The sequence below is a fragment of the Nicotiana tabacum genome, chromosome 20, assembly GCF_000715075.1.
Source record: "Nicotiana tabacum cultivar K326 chromosome 20, ASM71507v2, whole genome shotgun sequence".
NCBI lineage: Eukaryota > Viridiplantae > Streptophyta > Magnoliopsida > Solanales > Solanaceae > Nicotiana > Nicotiana tabacum.
This window is the reverse complement of record NC_134099.1, coordinates 157,916,461-157,936,705: the sequence shown is the minus strand read 5'-3', so window position 1 is coordinate 157,936,705 and position 20,245 is coordinate 157,916,461. Positions and strand designations below refer to the sequence as shown.

The following is a 20,245-nucleotide window of genomic DNA, read 5'->3' as shown; positions in this document are numbered from 1 at the left end:
TGGGTACGATCTAAAGTGAGCCATAATAAAATTCAGCTAGCGTAACTCGGGAGAGTGCGTCTAGTAAATTATCGTAATTACTCGAGAGAGATTTACGGTAGTAAGAGTGCTCATGATCGATAGAGATGATTAGGCAATTCTATGTGAAACATAACAGGAAGAGATTCTATCAATAGGGGAAATTACAACCTTAGATCCTTCTTTTATTTGTTTACAACTCAATCATAGTTAGTTTTTAGTTTACTTAACGTTATTCAGTTATACTTAGTAAAAACATCTCCAATTGTTATTCAAAATATCTGGGAAGTTGATTACGAAGAATTTAGTGAGTCTAACAAAAGTAATTGGTAGGTTAATTCCCTGTGGATTCGACTCTAGGATAGATACTCAGATTATATTTGCAACGACCGCTTTGTCCTTTTTATAAGGCATAGTTGGGCGTGATCAAATTTTGGCGTCACTACCGGGTACTTAACGGTGTTATCAATTACAGTTGAAAGAAATACAAAATTTTTAGTGTAGTTAGTTTTCTTCATTTTCAATCTATACATTGAAATTTTAGCATTTGTTGACTTGGTTGTACAAGTGGATGCCTAGAAACTCATCGAGAACTGGTGAAGTATTTGAAGCATTATCAAATCCCGAGAAAGTTTTCATGGCCTTGAATCGGGCCAACCGGAAAAACAATCAACTGAACAACTCGAACCAGACATGGGGGATAACGTGGTAGACCCAGCTGCGCCAGTAGCGCCAGTGGTAGCACCTCTTGTGCTAGAGGCTGCTTTATATGACTGGGCACAACCCACAGCAGAGAATTTGGACACATCGATATTAGTCCCGCAAATACAGGCCGAATCTTTTCAAATAATGAACAACATGTTGCACTTGTTGCAGAATAAGGGACTATTTTCGGGGTCATACATTGAAGATCCTCAATAGCACTTGAACAATTTCCTGTCAATATTCAAAACTCAAAGACAGTCCAACGCAACTCAGGAAGCAATAAAGTTGTTGTTGTTTCCATTCTCGGTGACAGGAGCTGCCTAGACTTGGCTAAACTCACTCCCCATTAACTTCATCATGACTTGGGAGGAGTTAGTCAAGCAATTTGTGAATAAGTTTCATCTATCCAATAAGACTGCTCAGCAAATTGATGAAATTTTGAGCTTCAAATAGAAATCAATGGAAACACTGCAAGAAACATGGGAATGATTCAAAGGAATGTTGGTTATATGTCCGCACCATGCTATTCCAGAGTAGATGTTGGGGCAGTGATTTTATATGGGTCTGATAGATGGTGTGAAGGCTAATGTTGATGCTTTAGCTGGTGAAGCATTTTTGAGTAAAACATGAAGAGAAAGCCAGAGCCTGCTTGACAAGATGGCACAGAATTCGGGGTGGACAACCAGGAATGCACCTATCACTCTAGTAGTTCACTCAGTGCCCTTAGATCCATCCAACACTCTTGCTGAAAATATGGCCACATTAATGACACAGATGAGTATACTCACCAAAAAGGTGAAGAGTCAGGACAGAAGTAGCAGGTACACTTTGTTGACACTACCAATGGGGGATTATGCACATCTTGCATTAGTCAGCCAATTGGTAACCAATGGAATGCAGAAAGTGATCATCATCATTACCCTGAGGACATGAATTATGTGTCTAATTATGGGGGCCAGAGACAGGGTGGTCAGAATTGGGACTAACAGAATCAGCCATACAGGCCAGTCCAGCCACAGTTCAACAATGGAAATATGGGAGGTATGCGACCTCACAATAATATGGCGCCATACCAACGGCCACAGGGATATAACAATCAAAATTAGCAGCAGGATTTTCATCCTCCTCAGCAGCAACATAGTGGGAGACAGGAAGATGGGTTTGCTAGACTCGAGGCAATGATGCAACAGGTTATTGGGTCAAATGCAAAAATGAGTGAAAGGATAGATGCACATGAGTCACCTATAAAGAATATTGAAGTGCAGATGGGCCAAATTTTGATGTCTTTGAATAATCATCCTCATGGGACATTGCCTGCAGACACGCAGGTAAATCCAAAAGATCAAGGCCCGAAGCAGCTGATGGCAGTAAGTCTATGAAATATAGAGACTTAGACTTGGAGAAAGAGAGGGCTCGAGAAAGCAGATAGGCTGAGACACTTGTACCAGTGCCCATTGAGCTAGATGATTCAACGAAACTGATAGAGGTAACAGTACAGCCTGCCCAGGAAGAACCCAACACATAGATTGAGGCTGAGAAAGAAGCTGAGGCAGCCCAGGAACCGGTAGTTGAGGTGGTGTCTGACAAAGAGAAAACCCAAATAATTGGGAAGAAGAAACCTCTAGCACCATTCCCACATAGGCTGGCCAAATACCAGAAAGAGGAACAATACAAGAAATTTTTAGAGATGCTGAAACAAATCCAGGTAAATATTCCATTGATTGATGTTTTGAAGGAGATGCCTGGTTATGCAAAAATGATGAAGGACTTGATGTCCTGAAAATTTGATTTCCAAGACTTGGCCACAGTGACTCTAACTCAGACCTGCAGTACCGTGGTGACTAGACCAGTTGCTGAGAAGTTGTCTGACCCAGGGAGTTTCACAATTCCCTGCACCATTGATAACTTTGCTTTTGCCAAGGCACTTTGTGATTTGGGGGCTAGCATAAATCTTATGCCCCTGGTGATCTATAAGAGGTTGGGGAATGGAAGAGCTAGACCCACATCTATGTTGTTTCAGCTAGCTGACAGTTTGTGAAAAGACCTTCTGGTATCTTGGATGACGTGTTGATTCAGGTAGGGAAATTTGTGTTCCTTGTAGATTTTGTGATTTTGGATTGCAAGGTGGATGAAGAAATTCCCATAATTTTGGGAAGGCTATTCTTGGCCACAGAGAGAGCTCTCATTGATTGTGAAATTGGGGAGCTCAAGGTGAGGTTGAAAGATGAGGAGATAACATTCAATGTGCAGAAATCTATGAGGCGACCAAGTAAATTAGCCAATTGCTCTCTTATTGATGTCGTGGATGTAATCGTAGAAGCAGATGATGAGACGTTGACTATTGAGGACCCTCTTATTGCTTGTCTTGTAAATTTAGATGAGGTGAATGGGGAAGAATTGGCAGAATGGGTACTAGCTTTAGAGGGCACAGGGTTTTGGGATAGAACACTTGAATTCGAGCCCCTACATTTAGAAAACAGAGAAACTCCTCCAGCCAAACCATCCATAAAAGAACCACCAAAGCTGGAGTTGAAGCCACTGCCCGCCTATATCAGGTATGAGTTCCTAGGACCTAGCTCCATATTACCTATTATTAACTCATCTAGTTTGTTAGATGTGCAGGTACAACAACTTTTGCAGGTACTCAAGGAGTGCAAGACTGTCATTGGGTGGACCATGGCAGACATTAAGGGGACCAGCCCGGCATATTATATGCATAAAATTCTGCTGGAAGAGGGGCACAAACCTTTCAGGGAGCACCAAAGAAGGATGAACCCCAACATGAAGGAAGTGGTCAAGAAAGAGGTGATTAAGTGGTTTGATGCGGGAATCATTTTCCCCATCTCTGACAGCAACTGGGTTAGCCCGGTGCAATATGTTCCTAAGAAGGGTGGTATGACGGTGGTGAAAAATGATAACAATGAGCTGATCTCTACAAGAACCACCACAGGCTGGAGAATTTGTATGGACTACAGGAAATTAAATCTGGCCACCCGGAAAGACCACTTCCCACTTCCCTTCATTGATCAGATGTTTGACAGATTGGTAGGGAGGTCCCACTTCTATTTTCTGGATAGGTATTCAGGGTACAATCAAATCTCCATTGCACCAGAGGAAAGAGAGAAGACCTCCTTCATATGCCCATATAGAATTTATGCTTTTCAGAGGATGCCCTTTGGCCTATACAATGCACCCGCCACATTCCTAAGGTGCATGATGGCCATATTCACTTACATGGTCGAAGACATAATGGAGGTTTTCATGGATGATTTCTCAGTGGTGAGAAACTCATTCGACGAGTGCCTTATAAATCTGACCTGAGTGTTGAAAAGATGTATTGAGACTAACCTGGTACTTAATTAGGAAAAGTGTCATTTCATGGTACAAGAGGGAATAGTCTTGGGACACCGGGTATCAAGCAAGGGAATCGAGGTGGATCGTGCTAAAGTTGACGTGATAGCAAAGCTTCCACCCCCCACTTCAGTCAAGGCAATCAGGAGCTTCCTCGGGCATGCCGGTTTCTACCGGAGATTCGTAAAAGACTTCTCAAAAATTGCCAACCCTCTCTGTAAGTTGTTAGAAAAAGATCACCCTTTCTTGTTTTCTGATGATTACAGTGTAGCATCGAGGAGTTGAAAAAGAAGCTAGTCATAGCACCTATCACCATTGCCCCCGACAGGGAGCAACCATTCGAACTCATGTATGATGCCAGTGACTATACAGTGGGGGTGATGCTGGGATAGTGAAAAGACAAGCCAATGCACCCAATTTACTATGCTAGTAGAATGTTTAGTGGAGCCCAGCTGAACTACACTGCGACTGAAAAGGAGATGCTGCCTGTGGTGTTTGCATTCGACAAGTTCAGATCATACCTGATTGGCTCTAAGGTAATTGTATATACTGATCATGCAGCTCTCAGGTACTTGATTGAGAAGAAGGAGTCTAAACCGCGCCTAATTCGTTGGGTGCTGTTACTGCAAGAGTTCGACCTGGAGATTTGTGACCGTAAGGGCACAAAAAATCAAGTCGTTGATCATCTATCACGACTTGAAGGAGCTGAAAAATCAGTTGAGGTAGAGGATATTTTGGAAACCTTTCCATATGAGCAACTACTCGCTACAGGCCTTGAGGAAGTGCCATGGTATGCAGACTTTGCAAATTACCTGGCAAGCGGTATAGTTCCCTATGACCTTTCCTCTGTGCAAAAGAAAAAGTTTTATCGTGACTGCTGCATGTATTACTGGGATGAACCTTATCTGTTTCGAATATGTGTTGACAATATGATCCAGAGGTGTGTCCCCGAGATAGAACAATCTTCTGTTTTGCAGGCATGTCATGCATCGGCGTATGGCGGGCATTTTGGAGAAGTCAGGACGGCATCAAAAGTACTAGAAGTCGGGTTCTACTGGCCAACAGTGTTTAAGGATGCACATCAATGGGTGAAGGGCTATAATGAATGTCCTCGAACCAGGAACATTTCCCGTCACCATGAGATGCCCATAAACCCAATTCAAGAGGTTGAAGTGTTCAATGTTTGGGGGATAAACTTCATGGGCCCCTTCGTCAGCTCCTTTGGCAATAAGTACATACTTATTGCTGTAGATTACGTAGGGTGGAAGCTACAACACTTCCCACCAATGATGCAAGAGTGGTGGTGGGGTTTTTGAAGAAGAATATATTCACCCATTTTGGGACCCCGAGATTTATTATCAGTGACGGGGGCTCTCACTTCTGCAATCGAGCCTTCGAGAAGTTGCTATAAAAGTACGATATGTGCCACAAGGTGGCAACACCATATCATCCTCAGACCAGTGGACAGGTCGAAGTGTCTAATAGAGAGATAAAGAGTGTGCTAACCAAGACTGTGAATTCCACAAGAACTGATTGGGCAAAGAAGATAGATGATGCACTCTGGGCCTATAGAACTACTTTCAAAACACCAATTGGTATGTCACTATACAAGTTGGTGTTCAGGAAGGCCTGTCACTTGCCAGTAGAACTTGAACATAGAGCTTAGTGGGCAATGAAACAGCTGAATCTGGACACTGAGGCTGCGGGAACAATTAGAGTCGTAGAATTGCATGAGCTCGATGAGTTCCGATATCTTGCTTTCGAGAGCACGAGGTTGTATAAGGAGAGAATGATGCGGTTGCATGACAAGAACATTGTTGGGAGAAATTTAAATCCTGGAGACATGGTGTTGCTTTATAACTCAAGATTAAGCCTATTTCCGGGTAAACTCAAGTCACGATGGTCTGGACCATTTCGAGTGGTCAAAGTATTCCCTTTAGGTGCCGTAGAAATTGCCTCAGAGAAAGACTCTCATACATTTAGAGTCAATGGGCAGAGATTGAAACCATATGTGGGCATGGATGAACCAAAGGAAGTGTTAGTGATCTATCTGACTGAACCTCAGAGGTCGAGCGAGCCTTAAATGCGCTTATCTGCGTCGTGCCGCGATGTTAAATTAAACACTGTATGGGAGGCAACCCATTGATTTGTTGTAACTGTCATGCCACGACATTAACTAAGGCGCTGGTTGGGAGGCAACAATGATAGTAAGTAGTTGTTAGTTTTGATTTTGGTAAGTACTAACCAATGCAGGTAAGCTTGGGCAGGTGATAAGTCCATCGGACGTGGAAAGAACGGGTGAAAAAGTGGAAAATATTTCAGCCCAGGAGCGCGCCCGCTCTACAGGCCGCGCATATGGGCAAACATTCTGCCTCAGCATCTCAACCACTAGCGCGACCGCGCTATGACGGCGCTAGTGACCGCTTTAGAAGCGTGACCGCGCTATTGGCCATGCTAGTGGCTGCGCATATGGCCAAGTACATTGTTTTCACTAGCGCGACCGCGCTAGTCCCGCCTATTTAACTTAGCATTTGCTTTAATTTTTTTATTTTTTTATTTCTTATTCTTTATTTGGTATATTAATTGTATTAAGTGTTTAGTAACCCCCCCCCCTCCAACCAACTATTCCCCTCTTTTTCATCCCCAAAAATCCCTAACGCCCAAATTCCCAACCCTAACTCCCATCTTCTTGAAAATTTCCTTCTTCTTCATTCCCAAATTCCCCAAGGCTCAAGCCCAACTCTCCACTACTTTTCTTCACTTCTCCCCACATTCTCTCACTACAGGTATGGTTTCTTTTTGCCATTTTTCCTTTTTTTGCGCAGATTTTCGTTTTAATTTTTTTTAATTATGTAGTAGCTTTTTCTTTTCTTTTCTTAGTAGAAATTTGTAGTGTTTGTGTAGTGTTTGTGGGTGGTGATGTTGGTGGAATTGTCTCTTAACTTAATGGGTAAATTTGGGGAAATTGTGGTGGTCATGGGGTTACAACGTGTTTAAATTGGAGATTGGGTATATAAAGTCCACAAGGTGTTTGTTTAAATGCCACAATGAGTGTAAATGGGTAATTGTGACCAATTGTGCGAGTGAAGTCTGAGTAACCGCAATTTAGTCACACCTTTTGTGCTGTGCTAATGCTATTCCTCTTCCAGGTACTATGGCTCCATCCAGGAAACGCTGCACCATAGGTGCTTCTTCAAGCAGTCAAGCTGGATCGTCCAGGGCGCGCGGGTCAGCTCCTGCTCGTCCCTTTGATAGTAGCAGGTTCGTCTCTGCCAAGGCTTAGGACCGCTTTGCGGATAAGGCCCCTAAGAAATCGATACCGGAAAGGGGCATGGATATAGGGTCGGTCCAGTTGGGCTGCCCTAACTTGTATAATGAGCTGGTAAGGTAAGGACTCCAAATTTGAAGGGCCGGACGAGGGAAATGTGATGGTCGTCCGTGAATTTTACGCCAATGTAAAGGAACATGTGAATGGCACAGTAACAGTGCGTAGAAAGGCGGTGGATGCCTTTGTTGAGGCTATACGGAGGATATACCAGTTTCCCGCTCATGTGGATCCATATGAAGACTACTATGAGATGTATGGCAGATCACACACGTAGTGGGAGAGGTTCTTTGCAACAATTTGTGTACCTGAAAAGGAAATTGTCTGGATGAAGTATGGTCAGAAGTTTTACTCCGTGGAGCTAACCTTTGAAGGGAAGTGCTGGCTGTATGTTATCAACAACCGCCTGATCCTGTCTTCCAATACCACGGAGGTGAATGGTCCTTGAGCGGCTCTGATTTAGTGCTTTATGAATGGTCACAACTTTGACGTGACCAAGGTGATTCATGAGGAGATGTTCACCCGTTGTCCGGTGAAAAGGTATGGGTTCTTCTTCCCTTCCTTGGTTACTCGACTTTGCCGAGCAGCTTGGGTGCCGAAAAATTTTCCTGTGGATGGGATAGTGCCAAAGACCACAAGTTTCGAGCAGATAAGGTCACTATTGGGAAGGAGCCGATGGCAGCGGGTGGTGATGATAATGGTAAATCTGATGACTCTGAGGAAGAGGAGGCTGAGCAGGAGGATGTCAGGGTTGAGTCACCGGACCATGAGCAAATTGCAGAGGGTGCAGCACCATCTAGGGCTGCAGCACCATCTGGGGCTGCTCGGGTTACTCAGTTCACAGCTTTGGAGCAGGAGGTGTCCGGATTGCATACCTTGGTCACTGACTTAGGTACCCGTGTTGACACGGTGGCTGCCCAGAAGGTGAAATCGGAGAAGAAAGTATTGGGCTGTCTAGAGCTCTGGGTCATGCTTGCAATCTGAACCCAGACACGGTCTCCGATCAAGAGTGATCATTCAGGGAAGTTCCTTTACCTCACTATCCTTTATTTTGTATGCCATGAGGACATGTCTTCCTTTTAAGTGTGGGGTGGGGGATATTTCAATGTATGTGTGTATATGTAACAACTTGACTATTTGATGTTTTCTTTGTTTTTCTTGATTGTTTTTGGTGGTTTTGAATAATAGTCAATTAGGTAAGTTAACGTGTCCCGACGATGGATCTCTTTCGACGGGGTTCTTGAGGGTCTAAGGCGACGTAAAAAAAAATTGGAAAAAAAACAGAAATATGTTGGACTCTTCCTGATGACGAATCTTCTAGACAGTTTTCTTGAGGGAAGTAAGTCTAAAAAATACCAAAAAGATTTTTTTTTGTTTTAGGTAGTGTAGTAACTCCCCCTTGGTTCTTCTTTGGGCCACGGTTCTTTTCCAAGGGTTTTTCTTGAACCGGGTGTAGTTAGTTTTTGTTTATTTTGTTTTTAGTTTTTAGTTAGTATTGATGGGCTATGATCTGAAATAGAATGAGAACCCTTGGCGTTAATACACCTTAACACAGTAGACACTAGAGTGTGACACTTAGTCTCAGTGGTTGATTCTTGTTGGACTACCTTAATTTTATGTTTGTAACTGACTTGACTACTCAAACAAGAGTGTTTTTATAAGCCAATCTGGAGTGAGTCATGTGTCATGTGTGTGTGAGTTGTACTACATTCTATACTTTGCATGTGATTCCTAGAACTTGTCCTGTGTGTTTGCAAAGCGAAATAGTAGCTTTATTCAGTCTTAGAAGTGATATAGGCATTTCTTTGTAAGCCAAATATATAAAGTAGACCCACCTAAATGCGATACATCGTAGTTAACCCCGTTGAGCCTATAAGCATGTTTCTTTGGCAATCACATTACAAACCTTACCCAATTATTTGAACCCTTTTACCTCTCATGAGCACTTGAATGGTTATGAAATATGCAAAAGCTAAAGTGTGGGGTGGTGGTTTATTTTTTTGAGTGGAACCGATGAAATAGAGAAAAAGGTGCAGTATTTTGAAAAAAGTAAAAGAATAAGCACCACTTAAAAAAGAAAAAAAAAGAAAATGAGTAAATGTAATATTTGATAAGTGGTGACTTGATACAATTGCACCTAATGGAGTTGGGGTGTTATAAATAGAAGTGCGGTGGAATGTCTGGTTTGACATCAGTATGGTTTTGAATGTTAATGTGATTGTATTAAAAGTTCTTAGGGAGGTTAGTCACTATATCCAAATATATCCTACCCGTATCTTGGCCTTCATTACAACCAAATGAAGTCCTAATTGATCTTAGACTGAATGGGCTCGATTAGTAAAGTAGTACACTACGGGCAAGCCTATGGTGCATCTGTGTGGCATGTGAATGTTCGTTTTGAGAGTGAACAAATTTTGTCTATCTAAGTTCCTAATTGTTCTTAATATTATTATTTGTGGAACTACTCTCTTGTGTGATGTGAGGGCATATGATTCACGAAGGAAAGGTAAGTCTTGACCTCTGTATAGAGTAATTTGAGTAAGTGTGAATATTGCACGGCACGTGAGAGTCGACTTTTGAGGCAAAGATTGTCCACTACTAGACGTATCTTTGGTGATTTGTTCTTGGCGTGATACGTTAGGGGAAAAGCTTAGTGAAGGAACCTTTATAGAGTGTGATGGATTGCTCGAGGAATAGCAATGATTTAAGTGTGGGTGTTGATAATAAGCTAAATTCATGTAATTTGGCGACTGTTTATGCCCCAACTTGACTATGCTTCACTGTTCTATGATAGTTAAATGACAATAAATTGGCTCTAATTGTGAGTTTCATGTTTTGTATGAGCGAGTGGCGCTTATGAGAACATAGCACAGTGTTTAGAGCTAAATTAAAGCAAGGGAAGCCCCTCGGAGCTAAGTACGTGTGAAAGAAGAGAGAAAAGAAGAACTAAAATGATGGCCCAGCTTAGCGCGCCCTTAGCGTGACCGCGCTAGTCCAGAAACTCAAGACAGAATACTATGCTATATGCGCGACCATTAGCACGGGCACGAGTGCGGCCGCGCTAGTCCAGTTCGGAACATATAATTCAGGGGTAAATTTGGAAGTTCGAGGGTAATTCCACTTAACCTATAAGAGGTCCAGCTCGCCCAAAGGGACATTATCAAGGTTTTTACAGCTTAGTTGAAGGCAAGGAGAGGTAAGAGGTAAGGAGGATAATTCGACATCGAGTTCTTCCTTTCTTCCTTTTGTTTTTACCATTTATGATGAATTTTGTTGTTGTTAGTATGAATACAATTATGAGTAGCTATATATTTAGTCTAGGGTTTTGATGGAACCTGTTGAAGGATGAACTTCGTGTTATGTTAATATAGTTTACCCGGTTTAATCTCTATTTGTTCAACTACGTTCTCATTGTAGTTAATTGATAGGATCCTCAATTAGCTGTGCCTATTTAGTATGTATTACTCGGGAGAGAGTGCATATTAAGTAATTTTTTAACAACACCACTCCCAAAGTATATGAGGAATCAATAACCGAGGGTTTAAAGGTGGGATTAGGGATAAAAAAACTTGGGTGCGATCTAAAGTGAGCCGTAATAAAAGTAAGCTAGCGTAACTCGGGAGAGTGCGTCTAGTAAATTATCGTAATTACTCGGGAGAGATTTATGGTAGTAAGAGTGCTTATGATCGATAGAGACGATTAGGCAATTCTATGCGAAACATAACAGGAAGGGATTCCATCAATAGGGGAAATCACAACCTTAGATCCTTCTCTTATTTGTTTACAACTCAATCATAGTTAGCTTTTAGTTTACTTAACGTTATTCAGTTATAGTTAGTAAAAACATCTCCAATTATTATTCAAAATATCTGAGAAGTTGATTACGAAGAATTTAGTGAGTCTAACAAGAGTAATTGGTAGGTTAATTCCCTGTGGATTCCATTCTAGCCTAAATACTTGGATTATATTTTGCAGCGACCGCTTTATCCTTTTTATAAGGCATAGTTGGGCGTGATCAGTCTAGCACTTGATTCTTGCTATAATTCTTTCCACCAGTGGCATACATTGAATTGTTGATAACTTTTTTGTTGACAGTGACACTCCCAAATACTTGAATAGGAACTTCCCTAGAGAAAAGTGCATTTCAGAGAGTATTGAAGTCTTGAATTCCTCATTTACTCTAGCCACATAGAATGAGCTTTTTTCCATATTCGCTTTTAACCCAGGTGACAACAGAGAAGTGATGAAATGCCTTGAGAATTAGTTGTATTGATATTCTGTCAGCTCTGCAACACATGATCAAATCATATGCAAAACACATGTGTGTTAGTTTAAGCTTGGCACACCTTGGATGATAATTGAAATCTGGAACTTGTTCAAGTGTCTTCAAACTTCGATTGAGGTATTCCATGACCAACACAAACAAGTAGGGGGACATAGGATCCCCCTGTCTCAGTCCCTTTTTTGCTTGAAATTTAGTTGTCAAACCCCCATTGAGTAAAAATGAGTAGCTGAGTGTCATAACACATTCTATTATCATATCTACTATCTTTACAGGAATGCCATATTCTAACTGAACCATCTTTAGAAATGGCCACTCCACTGAGTCATATGCCTTTCTTATATCCACCTTGATTAAACATCTAGGAGATACACCTTTTTGTGTGTAACCTTTGACCAATTCATGTGCCAAGATTACATTGTCCAATATATTCCTCCCTTCAATAAATGCAGATTGTGCAAGCCCAACTACATAATCCACCACTGATTTCAGTTTCTCTATTAGGATCTTAGCTATCACCTTGTATAAAGTAGTGCAACATGCAATGAGTCTATATTCTTTAACATAAGTAGGACTTGCTACTTTAGGTACCAATGTCACAATTGTGCAGTTCACACTCCTTAACAGCTTTCCATTTGCAAAGAATTCAAGGACTGCCTTTGTAATCTCTATACCAATAGTATCCCAGTAGTGTTTAATGAATTCAGTTGAGTAACCATCAATGCCCGGGGCTTTGTCATTGGGCAGTTCTTTGACTACCTGAAAGATTTCTTCCTTTGTAACCTGCTTAAGCATCCCCATTTGTTGTTCTTTGGTTAAGCATGGACCAAGCTTAACAATGCTTACATCCAAACATGGTAATTCATCTGCACAAGTCCCCAATAGCTTTTGAAAAAATTGAACAAATTCCTTTTCCACCAGCTTAGGTTCAGTCAGTCTTACTCCTTGTTCATTACATATAGAACCTATTCTATTTCTAGCTTGCCTTGCTTTCACTTAGGAATGAAAAAACTTTGTGTTTGAATCCTCTGCTTGGATCCAAGTGGCCCTAGACTTCTGTCTTAAAACTTGATCATGTATGCCTTCCCATTTTTCTATCTGATGCAGCAACTCTTTTTCCTTTGTGATCAAATGATTATTAAATAAGTCAGTGTTCATCTGCTCTTTTATTTCTTTCAGCTCAGGTCTCATAGGATTCAGTTTCCTCTCCAAAGAGGAAAATTCTCTGTTTATGTGCCTTGCACCTTGCTCAATCAGTTTCAATTTTCTCCATACTGAGTATATGGTATACCACTCTATGTTCCGTCCCCATACCTGTTGCGCCACTTCTTTGAATTCTTGTTGTTGTAGAAGTGCATTTAACAATCTAAATGGCTTGGGCAGCCTCTGTTTGACTCTGTTAGTGCTAGTGAGAATTGGTGAATGACCTGATACACGATGACAATCATAGAAAGCTTCAATCTCATTGTAAAGCATGAACCAGTGAGGATTCCCAAACACCCAATCAATATTGCTGTAGATTCTTTCTGTTTCCTCTCGTTTGTTGTACCATGACCATTGCCAGCCCTTTCTGTTCAGTTGTTCCATCCCCATATTTGTTATACAATTTTAGAAGTCCTAAATTTCTATTTGGTGGGCAAGGTTTCCATTCAGTCTATCATTAACTGACAACATTGTGTTAAAATCCCCCATCACCAACCATGGAACCTTTATGTTATTATTAAGACTTTTCAGCTGATCCCATAGTTCTTTCCTATCTACAATTGTATTGTAACCATAGATAAAGGTCAATTCACAAGAGAAATCAGAACCTTTATCTTTTACAATACAGTGGACCATCTGGTGACTTGCCATAGACACATGTGTTTCCACTAAATGATCCTTCCAAAGCACCCAAATTCTCCCCTTTAGGAGCTACAGTATAGTTGTCATATATTGTCCATTCTCCTTCAAATTTCCTTTTTACTTTAGCTACTTTTTTGTCTTTCACTCTTGTCTCAAGGCACCCTATTATGGACACTTTATTCTTAAGCAGAAAGGCCTTGAGTTCCTTCTGCTTAAAGGGCTTATTTAGCCCTCTGATGTTCCACGAACATACTATCATAGGGGAAACTTATCAGAGGTACTAGTGGCCCTTTCTACTCCTTTGGTAATCTCTTTTGTTTAAATCCTCAGAGAGCTGAATCTGTTTTTGCTTAGCAACTTTTCTACTTCTTCATCAGTCATGACACCTTCCTGAGATTCACTTCTTTGAGGAAGGACTTTCATTTTCCATTTTACTATTCTGGCTTGTTCATCAGTATTCACTTTGCCATCAGCCTGCACAGAAACTTCTTCCTTCCGTTGTTCCTCTTGTTCATGCGGTTTAGGCATGTTATTTTTCACTTTCCATTGGGCTACTGGCTATTTTTTCTGCCTTTGTCTTCTTCCTTTCCGGTTCGGCTCTTCTCCCCTCTCATTTATTATCAGTCTTATGTTCCTTCTTACAATTGCCAGTTATGTGTCCTATTTGTAAACAACCCTGGCAATAAGAAGGCTTCCATTCATATTTCAATTTCTGCTCCTTGAAGCCACCTTTCTCATCCTCAATCAGTACTTGCTCAGGGAAAGTTTGTGAAATGTCTATGTCCACCAATATTCTAGCATATTAGATTCTATCCTCTTGTGTTGTCAATTTATCAGTGCATACAGGTTTACCGAGGTGGCTCGCAATTATGCCCAAATTCTCAATTGCCCAATATTGTATCGGCAGCCCAGGTAGAATTACCCATGTAGGAACAATTCGATTGGTTTCTTTGCTAATATCAAAATTCGGTTCCTAGTGTTTTAGCATCATAGGTCTATTGTTGAATGTGTATGGGCCATACTCCAATACCTTCAGCTTATCTTCATCATTCTGAAATCGGAAAATAAAGTATCCAGCATCATGCAAATATATCTGTGGTGTATCCACAAATTGCCAAACTCCATAAACGAATTTCAGCATTTCCTTGAAATACCTTTCAACACAATTATTACGCAACCTCAATCTTATTTTTTCTCATGGCAAACAATAATATCAACCAACAACAATATCATCAAAGCATGATGTAACCTAGGACTACCCGGACATATGCATAATAGTAGCTACGCACGGATTATCATCACCTCGTACGTACGTAGCCCCTAAAAATAAAAGCACATATCCAATTAATTCACCTATGGGGACAATTCCCTCTTACAAGGTTAGAAAGGAGACTCATCTCGCTCTGAAGTTCCATAACCGACATTCTACGCCCTTTCGAATACTCAAATCGATTCACAACGCTCCAAAACTAGCCAATAATTATGCAAACCCATTAATATATGTTCAATTACTCATAATAATCTAATTTATAATAATTTCTAACCTCGATCAAAAAGTTGACAAAATCGCCTTCGGGACAACGTACCCGGATTCTGAAATTTTTTGAAAATAAAGTTTGCCGACAACCTCACGAACTCAAATATATATTTTACTCTCAATTTCATGACCAAAATCGTGGTCAAAATCCAAGAATACCAAATTTCTAGGTTTTCATCAAAATCCCAAATTTATAGTAATTTCCATGTTAAAACACATACATAATCGATGTATCGAACTCAAACCAGCATATACCACTTACCTCATGCTTGGTGGTGAAAATGGCACTCCAAGTTGCTCCAAAATCGGCTCACGTGAAAGAAAATGGAGTGAAAATGAGCCAAACCCCGATTTTAAAGAACCTCACTGCCTCCGGCCTTTTCGCACCTGCGATAACTTAACCGCTTCTGCGGTACCGCAGGTGCAGCCCCACAACCGCTTCTGCGGTCTATCACCAGGCCCCTCACTCTTCTTCTGTGCTTCTCCTTCTGCAAGTGTAGTCCTGCTTCTGCGGCAAAATGACCGCATCTGCGGTCCCAGCCTAGCCCGGTCCATTTCCGCTTCTACGACACAAGGGCCGCTTCTGCGGCTCCACACCTGCGGCCCAAGCCTCGCAGGTGCGGTTACACCAGAAGGCAGTTGCTTCATTTCTTCTTTAAATTCCAAATTTGATCTGTTAACCATCCGGATTCCACCCGAGGCCCGCGGGACCCCAACCAATCATACCAGCCAGTCCCAAACCGTAATGCGGACCTTCTCGAGGCCTCAAATTACGTCAAACAACGCTAAAATCACGAATCATACTCCATTTCAAACATGATGAACTTTAGAATTTCAAACTTCAACTTTCGATGCCGAAACCCATCAAATCTTGTCCGATTGACCTCAAATTTTGCACACAAGTCATATTTGACATTATGGACTTACTCCAACTTCCGAAATTGGAATCTGATCCCAATATCAAAAAATTTCACTTCCGGTCAAACTTCTCAAAAACCTTCAAATTTCTAACTTTAGCCAAATGACTCCAAAATGACCTACGGACCTCCAAATCCACTTCCGGACGCGCTCCCAAATTTCAATACCAGAGCCACCATACGGAGCTACTCCCAGACTTGAAATCCCAAATGGACATCGATAGCATCGAAATGCACTTCAACCCAAATTTATAAAATTCTTGCAAAATGCTAACTTCCACAATAGGCACCGAAACGCTCTCGGGTCATCCAAAATCCGATCCGGACATACGCCCGATTCCAAAATCATCATACGAACCTGTTGGAACCTTCAAATCCTGATTTCGATGTCGTTTACTCATAAATCAAACCCTAGTCAATTCTTTCAACTTAAAGCTTCCGAAATGTGGATTTTCTTTCCATATAACTTCCAAACTTCCCGAAATTCAATTTCGACCACGAGTACAAGTAATAATACCTGAAGTGAAGCTGTTCATAGCCTCAAACTGTTGAATGACGTGCTAAAGCTTAAAACGATCGGTCGGATCGTTACAATCAACATTGCAGCGAAATCCCTATTACACACCTCTCTTTCACGGAAAACTTTTTACACACTCAACCTTTCAAAAGTGTGTCTAAGACACACCACTTTTGACCAGATAGCACTTGTGTGTTTACACACACAAAAAAGTGCGTGAAACCCGTAAAAAATCACATTTTTTGTCTCCCCTCCCCCTCCCTCTGTTCTTCTTCCTCACCGCCCTCCCCCTCATTTTATTCCCCAAATAGAATTTTTGAAAGAACATATCAATTTTAGATCTAAAATTGAGCAGATTTTGTTGGTTTATTGTCTAAATATTGTGAAAACTATTTATTTATTATAGATTTAAAAGCTTTAATAGTAGAATTGAAGGTTTGGTGGAAAAATCTAGAATCCATCATTGTTGGGGTATCGAAAAAAGCTTGAAAATTCAATTGGGTCTTGTTAATTATTGGGTTATTGAACTCAATGTGTTGCTCCATTATTTTCGGCTAGTTGTTTAGATAGTGTGGTTGCATTTTGGTGTTATTGGAAACTTTCTCACAAACAACCATGGTGGTAACAATAATGATGGTGAAGATAGAAAATGGAAAGATGAAGAAGATGGGTTTTAATTTTAATTTCTAATATTTTTTTCCTTTTTAAAGTCAATGACACATGTCACGATCCTATTAGGCGTGATTTTCACGTTATCTGAAAAATTGATCAAGCACAAAAGTAGTGTGTCTTAGACACACTTTTAAAAAATTGAGTGTGTAAAAAATTTCCGTGAAAGAGAGATTTGTAACAGGGATTTTGCTGCAAGGTTGATGGGTAAACTATGTACTTTGCCAAGGATATATATAAAGTATATACATAATATATACTTTTGGATAAATAGCAAATGAATTACTATGCGAAAGAACATACATAAAGTATATATATATATATATATATATATATATATATATATATATATATCTTTCAAAACATGCGTTCAAATATAAAGTTAAATAGTATATACTATTTATATCTCTTTATATATTTATACTTTATATATATTCTTTCTCACAGTAATTCATTTGCTACTAATCAGAGTAGTTAAGATTTGTTCTTATTAAGTTAATTTTTTTTATTATATAAGAAATATTTATGTAGGTATAAAATATAAGTTTGCCCGATTTGTCAATATTAATATGCCTATGTTATTCTTGTCATTAAAATATTTTTTACTGATTATTTAATTTCTTTTCTTATCTTATAAATGATTTATATATTTTATGTAAGATCTTATTTTAATTTACTTCAAAGTCATATGTTATCCCAATTTACATCTTTCTATATTTTTTATTTTTTCTATTATAATTTTGTAACTAATTTTTACCTCCATATTATAGCTAATATAGAAGAAAGTCTATTAGTGGATCTATATATATATAGAGAGAGAGAGAGAGAATCAAAACTTTCTATAACAGCCTTGTTTGTTCCAAATATTTTGGAATTGTTGTTATAGAGAACATATATTATAACAAAATATGACATTTGGTTTCGAAAAAACTTGACTTTTATAGTGAAATGTTGTTATATAAGGATGCTGTTATAGAGAGGTCTGCTATATAGATTAGATTTATCTAAGATCTATTTAGATTATGTATAAAATTAATTCAACTACTTCCATTAATTATGTTTCCATTTATAATTTTTAATTATTAATGTTGTCTTAAAATTGCCAAGTGACTTCATTTTAGTTTGCCACTTGGCTTAACCACGATGCATACTACTCTCCTTTTAATATAATATAGAAGATTAAGTAGATAGTACTAACTTTTAGTGAATCATAAGGCAATATAATTAGAAGAAAAAGATTTTTGGGGATATCGGCCTTAAGATCGTGCAAGTAAGTAATCTCATATTCTTTTATATTTTTGTATGAATCATCACATGGAATAATTACTTCACACTTGTTCTTAATTATATGCTCGAAATAAGGATGTTATTGTCAGTCGACTATAGTGGTAGCAAAATGATTAAAAGAAAACAGTTAATCATTCATATTATTTACTAAAAAATGGTTGGATAATGAATTTTTTTAAAACGGGTCAAATATCGATAAGAACCATAATATCCACTTAGAAAATGGATAATAACTGGATAACCAGTGGATAACTAATGTGTTTAACTTTTATATTTGTAGAACCTCAAATTGGGGGTTTCCTCAAGTTTGGGAGACTAGAAATTCTCCTAAAAGATCATATTGAAGAAACTTACCCATATTATATCCACCGGTTAACCCGTATTTTCACAGTATTAAATATGGGTCGGGTCGACAATTTATTCGTTTTTTCATTATTCATTTCGACTAGTCCCATATCCGACCTGACCCGCCCGTTTGCCACCTCTAGTCGACTAGTACAAGAAGATGGTCACTTTATTAACACTATATATAGCTTGCCCAGATAAGTGCATTCTCCCGTATTCTCCACCTGCTTCTTATTTACATTAACTATTTTCTTACTTGCTCTTCTTCATAAGTATCATAATTCATATAATGGGTATTAATTATCTCAGCTGGTTTTCTTGGAGTTGTTGTGTTGGTTGTTCTTTTCATAAGTGGGGCCATGGCTTTTGCTGACATTGAGCATCCGTCTGGTATGCCTGCCGGTAGGCGGTTGCTCGCTGACGGTGGCTCAGCCGGCGGTGACGGTGTTGTTGGGGGAGGACTGCTGGGTTCGATAGCAGATGCTTTCGGTCTTACTGGAAATTTGTTGGGAGATCTTATTGGAAAGGATGGTGGAAACTAATTTAATTTACATATATAATCCTTGTATAGATATATATATATATAATCCTTGCAAAAGATTTCTATAATTAGGTTGCTGCTATGCATGCAGTAATTAATAACTGGACTTGTGTTTCTTTTTCTTTTGAATAATTGGCTCTTGAGCTTCTTGCTTTTTTCATTTATTCTATGTATTTGTGTGGTTGCTTTCTTCTTTCTAAACTTTCGGAGTTTCAATATTGTATCCAAAGTTTAATTAATGACAATAATGGAGAGTGAATTACTACTTTACATTCGTTTTGTTTTCAAATAGTGTACTACCTTTCATCTCCATATATTACAAGTCTGAGCAGCAAGAGGTGAGGATTTCTACGGGAAAACGATATTGTATAGCCGCTTTTAAAAGAAAAGTCAAAAAATATATATATTTTGTATATATATATATATATATATATATATATATATATATATATATATATATATATATATATTCTGCATAATCCCTCTTGGGATATATCCTTTGTCTTAACTTATCTCTCGCCACTAGCTCCTGATGTATCAAGTGTCCATTCACACTTATTTATCAATAACATCCTGGCCGGAAACTTTTACTGCCTCTCCCCGGTGTCGTGCTTGTATAATGTTCTGGAGTCGCAACATATCTACAGGAACTGAATAAATGCAACATCATCCCTTTCTCCTTTTTACCACATTCTTCCTTTACCATTCCATAGTTAACTAAACCGCTTAACCAAACACAGTAATAATTTGGGCTAGTTGGAGAAAATAATGCACGAAGATACTCTACGACCGAGAGTTCCAAACTTTGTACGGCACACGTGGCACGTTCTAATTGGTGGTTTTGTGTTGGAAACATTACGAGGAATTAACTTGTGAAATTACCCAAAATGTGTTGGAAACTTCACA

The 20,245-nt window shown here is 39.5% G+C and overlaps 1 non-coding gene across 1 annotated transcript; it reads right to left on the bottom strand.

The window, feature by feature from the left end:
- Positions 1 to 1,143: 1,143 nt before the first annotated feature.
- On the bottom strand, positions 1,144 to 1,249 carry LOC142175011 (small nucleolar RNA R71). The gene has a single exon (XR_012704208.1). It is a non-coding gene; the product is annotated as a small nucleolar RNA R71 (small nucleolar RNA).
- Positions 1,250 to 20,245: the final 18,996 nt, after the last annotated feature.